At 35.0% G+C, this 5909-nt stretch overlaps 1 pseudogene; it reads right to left on the bottom strand.

The window, feature by feature from the left end:
• Window positions 1-1186: 1186 nt before the first annotated feature.
• LOC112010587 (probable anion transporter 5) lies at window positions 1187-4222 on the bottom strand (annotated as a pseudogene).
• Between the last annotated feature and the right edge of the window lie 1687 nt (window positions 4223-5909).

Here is a 5909-nt window from a genome sequence, read left to right as displayed (position 1 = left end):
ACTGAAAAGGTAGAATACTTTTATTAAAAGAATAACCAAATACATGTAAAAGAGGATCCGGAGCTCACATGGACTTAACAGCTAGCCTAGCCCATGGACAAAATATTTATCATTATAAAATTCCACCAAAACCACTAGTGGGTTGGCAAAAGCAGAACAAATAAAAAATGTAAAACAAGAGACATAGAATTTAAGGAAGAGAAGAAGAGAAGAAGGACCGAAGCCCACAGATAAAATTTAAGACAAATAGTCACATATATTACCTGTACAACACACAGATAAAAAGGGAAAGGTAGACTGGCAGCAGGACCGAAACCCACCAGAAGATAAAATAAAAAAGAGAAGAAGAGAAGAAGAAGGGTCTGGAACCCAGGAAAAAAAAAAAGTGTCCATAACCAAGAAGATGAAGAAGAAGGTAGGATTTTTGTTTTTTTTTTTGAGAATACGTTTGGGTTGGGCTTGTTGGATATTTAGTTAATAATGTATTTTGATTTAAAAATCTGGTTGAGGTTAGTTTTGTTTAGAATTGATGTTGGGCTTTTATTTTTGGGCTTATTCTGTAACAATTTTTTTTTTTCCAGAATCTCTGTTACCATTTTTTTTTTTTTTAAAGATTTTAGTTCAAAATTTGTTTGGCATAAAACTTTTGAGAGCGTTCTTAATTTTGGTTGAGGGTGCTTTTTTTTTTTTTTATGGATAGACAAATAAAAAGATTTTAATTATTATATATAATTTTTTTTTTTTTGGTCAGGTTGTTCTTGGAAACATCCTAAACCCAACGTGGCATCGCCACTGCTTGAAGAATATACAGCAAAAAGAAATAATTCATATAAGTGACATCTTAGCCACATTCAAGTTTGATGAGGTGAAGGATGCTGGATAACAATTCTAGGCATTCAGAAGTCTAAAACTAGAAATTGAAGTTTGTGTTCCTTCCATCTGAAGATTTAGAGATTGTACAATTAACATGTCTGATTCACTATATGGTTGCCCAGGTTTACACAGCTCCAGAAAATGCACCTTGATTTTCTGTATGGTGTCAACTTTGCTTGAACATGTTGGAAAAGAGGAAATATTTCATTTGCCTAAACTAAGCCTGCTCAATTGTATTGTAGAGATCAGAAAAGCATGAGCAAATGAGCCCAATTTAATTCACAAGAAAAATCAACAAATGATTTTTCTAATATTTAAACCAGTCAATGCTGAAATCTTTCACTTCATAGGTTTAATTTACACAATTGTATATATAATGAACCGTATGAGAATTACAACAAGCTTACCTCAGTCGAAAATCCTCTCCCCGGTTGAGAGTAATAAAAATCCAAGTGAGCTGATGATGCAGAGCACCCCCGGTACCATGAACACTGATTTCCAGCTTTCTGGACTCAAAAGATCTGAATTATCAGTTTTAGCAGCTTCAAGAAGCCGCCCAGTAAAATCAACTCCAATTATGCCAGCTAATGTTCCAGCAGTGTTAGAAACTCCCATCACAATTCCTGCATATCTTGGAGCAATATCCATGTGATTCACAGCAAATCCAGCTCTTCCTAGTGCCAGGAAACCAAGTGCCATAGAAGAACAAAAGACAGCCCCACCAAAGTGTGGAAAATAGGAAGTGCCACCAATGCAACAGAAGCAACTACAAATCCTATTGTGTTTAGGAACTTCCTGGTTCCGATCACAGACAAGATCCTATTGGTAATCAAGTGGTCAGCAATTACCCCACCAACATTTGAGAATATAAACATGTTCAGAAAAGGTATCATCTTATAAAAGCCCATTTCCTGAAGACTAAGCTGGAGGCCTTTTTCAAAATATGTTGGCAGCCAATTCATCAACACATATAATGTATAATGGAATGTGAAATTGTTTGCCACAATTGCCCAAACTGGTAAGCTGACTAAAATGCTCTTCCATGGTATTTTAGCACTTATGATAGAACCTCCTACATTCTCCACTTTGATCTTCTGACTCTCTTTTATTGACGAAAATAAGTGTCCAAAACGAGCAGCATTGGATTTTGGATGCTCAGGCAAAGGAGGGTCACTGGCATAGTTTAACCAAAGCACTGACCATACAGCACCTAATGCTGCTTCAGCAAGAAAAACAGATCTTGGGCCTCTGAGCTTCACAAGGCTTGGTAGGACGAGCATTCCTGCAGCTGCACCAAGGTACATCCCAGATGTTGCAAGAGAAACACATCTAGACCTCTCATGAGGTTGAACCCACTGTGCTAACACAGTGTGGATAGATGGGAAGATAAACCCTTGTGCCATGCCTACAAGAAAGCGGGCTATCACCAAAACTATGACATGATTTGGATCTGTTGGGACAAAACCACAAGTTAACGACCATAACGTAAATGAGACGAGGAGAACACATCTTCCTCCTACTCTCTGAGCTGCCCATCCTCCTGCCACTTGTGAACAGGCATATCCATGGTAGAATGTAGAAAGTATTGAACCTTTAATTGATTGGTTTACACCAGCAGCATCAGCCTCGACAGTGTATGCAATTGAGAAGCCCACACGTTCTACATAGCAAATAAACGTACTGATGAAGGTTAAAAGGACAATCATGTAACGCTTAGGGAGTTTCATCCTCCTCAATACTTGTTCTTTTGTGGAAGAACCACATTTATTTCCACTATTCCCTCTGCCAATAAGCCTTATTTCCCGAAGCTCATGTCTTATCAATCCTAACATCAAGTTCTTCAGGAGAAGATGGCAGGAATTTCATGCCCTTACAAACCTCTGTTGAAGAAGATGGCCTAGAAAGGAAAAAAATAAAATAGACATAATAAAAGGAATACCTATGTCATTTATATCAGCATGTATGCAGATATCAATGCACTATCAACATGCAAAACATGTTCAAATTGTTTAAAGGAATGTAACAGGCTATCAAACCTTGTAACTAAACAGCTCATAAAATTTAACAGATACTATTTGATGTGCCCGGCATGTTGGAAGAACTGGCCATTTCAATGGACCCAACTCTCAAACAGGTAAATCCTTGAGTAAAAACCAGATGCAAGTTATTTGAATGCATCAATATAATACACCCACTTCTTCTCACTCGGCTAGAAGCAAATGGCAAATGATCCCAAACATTTGTTAGAATTACTTTTACAATCATCTGAGGAATTGCTTATTAGTGCAGTATCAGCAGGGAGTCATCACCCAACAACAACCTACCTTATTAGTCCCAAAAATTTTGAGGTTGGTTATGGTTATGGATCCTCAAAAGACTAATCAAGGAAATGGTGGATCCATCAACAATAAAGTGACTAACTTTTACATCGGCGGTAGACCTACCACAACTCTCCACCATGCTCAGGACTAGCTTTGAACAAATATATGATACTAAACACATAAGGACAAAGTTTGGCTCTAAACTAGTTTGGAACTATTTTTTTCAACCTATTACATAGCGATTTATAAGACTATTCATGTGTATTTAAACAAGTCACATGACTCACTAGAAAAGTCATGTCATTAAAACTACACATGGATGGTTTCTTTAATCGCCACATCATGGGGTTGGAACAAGGTAGCTCCAACCAATTTAGAGCCAAAGTTTTTCCAAAACGGAATCAATACCTTACAAAAGGTTTTATATGTAAAAAAACAATTTCAATGATTAAGCATTCATGATTATGATTACAAAATTCCATAATCTCCCAATGTTGGATGAATCCTCCAATACATTGTTGCACTGTTGTAGTTATGGATTCTGTCTCTCTACCCTCCTTTTTCCACCTCAAAAAGAAGTTTCGAAGATATTAAATTAAACCAGCTCAAAAAGTTGTCATAACTCAATATGTGCTTGTCTTACCTTTAAACGACTGTTTTTTAAGCCTAAGAACAACAAACCACGCATTGGAACTATTCATTCAATCAAAGTAAATAACAGAAAAAAATAAATAAATAAAATTTCCCCTTTTGTGTTAAATATGACAAACAAATTGTAGGCATGCCCAAGAATATTTAAAAAAACAGCTCAGAACAAAACACTTTCAAGCTTCAATGAGTGACACGTAGTAAAAGATGCAAACCTTGATGACAAAGAATATATTGCGGCTCTAAAACTGACTTTCTGTGCTTTGCCTTCATGTCCCATACCCACCCAAGTTTTCCATATTAGATGGCAACATATGTACAAGAACTCTTTTGATCACATTCAGGAGGGAACTTTTTATTACTGTTTTCCAGTCTGTGTAGGTTCGATTTTTGTTACTCTAACGTAAACAAATTCAGATTTAGTCCTCAAATGTCAAAATGGTAATAATTTAGGGAAAAAACTTACCTCCAAACTCGTTTAAAGTTGTTTTCCCCAAGTTCACTATGTCACGATTGAAGAGACTAATCTGGGGACGACAAAAATGACCTGGCCCACTCCACCTTAAACAGATTTTCCCCGACCCAAAGAGGTCACCGGTGGGGACAGGTTTTGCATGTGCTCCCCTGAATGTGTGTATACATAAATTATTTAATACATATTTCACTTATTTATACATATAATATTTTATATACATATCTTAGTTATACAATTTTTAGTATTATCTTCAAAAACACTTGTGTCTACTTCTGTTTTAGTACTTTCATAGTCACCATTTTTCCTTTATCTTATCAATGTCAAAGTAATCTCATTAATATTAGTAAAACATTTCTTACTTGCCCCAAACTTGACTTGCCCTACTACCACCTTGTACGAATTTTTCCACCTTAAAAAGGAGGCGAGGCAGGAACGGGACACCCATGATTCAACCTCACCCTGCTCCATTGCCATTAATCCCTAGAAGCCATCCATATGTAGTTTGATTATAACTTGTTGAATGAGTTATGTAACTTGTTTAAATAATACACATTAATAGTTTTATAAATTGTTACATAACCAAACAAGTTTAGAGCCTAATAATGTCCATAATTTAGTAACTCAATCTTTCTTTCTTTCTTTCTTTCTTTCTTCTTTTTTTACTTGACTAACGAGATACTAGTTACCATAATTTTTTAAGTACCAAAGCTGAACCAAAACCATAAAAGGACAAAAATGGAAATAACTCATATATAAGGAACAAAAATCAAATTAACCCATAGATGAAAGGACAAAATTGTTCAATTTTTGAAATCTCAAGAATCAAATTTGGATCTTATAGATTTGAAAAATCAGAATTGAGCTTAGCTCAAATTTCAAGGACTAAAAGTATAACATTTTACCATATTTGTTTTCCTTTTCACATCGTTTTCTCTGGCTTGTTTTGGTTTTCATTTTCAAAAATGAAAAAACATGCGTAAAAAAGCGCATCAAAAAGCATGCCATGTTTGTGTGTGTGTTAGGTAGATGGTGTAGAAAACATGCACTTTTCTTTCATCTGTTTGATGCATATTTATTGGCTCATAAAAATAAGAAACACGTTTTGAATTGCCTCCTCTCCATCTGTTTTCTATTAACTTATGACTTATGTCAAATTATCAGATGAGAACAAAACGCATTATATATTAACCTTGTCAACTTAGGCCTTGTTTAACTTTTATGTAAATCCATGGTTAGACTACATTGTCTCTTTTATATTTTATATGCATAAGAAACATCAAGACTATTTCATCTATAAAAATATTAAAATTTAAGGGTTTTTTTTTTCCAACTTTAAAATTATACACAAAATATAAGTTAATAGATCAAAAGGTAAATTACATCTTATTAATACTAAATTTAGTTTGTATATCTAAAATATAGAGAGCATGTATCAGTGTATCTAACAATAAGATTTTACTGCGCACCCTTAGTGCAATGATCACTCTACAAATATAAGTACTTGTGGGGTGTGGGGGTAAGGGCAGGAGTTCAAGTCTGCAAAAAAGAGTTTTACACACATATACACTTAAATTAGATTATGGTAAAAATTT

This window comes from Quercus suber, unplaced genomic scaffold (assembly GCF_002906115.3).
Source record: "Quercus suber isolate HL8 unplaced genomic scaffold, Cork oak 2.0 scaffold_91, whole genome shotgun sequence".
Taxonomy (NCBI): Eukaryota; Viridiplantae; Streptophyta; class Magnoliopsida; order Fagales; family Fagaceae; genus Quercus; species Quercus suber.
The sequence above is the reverse complement of the archived record's forward strand: the minus strand, read 5'-3'. Positions and strand labels throughout refer to the sequence as shown.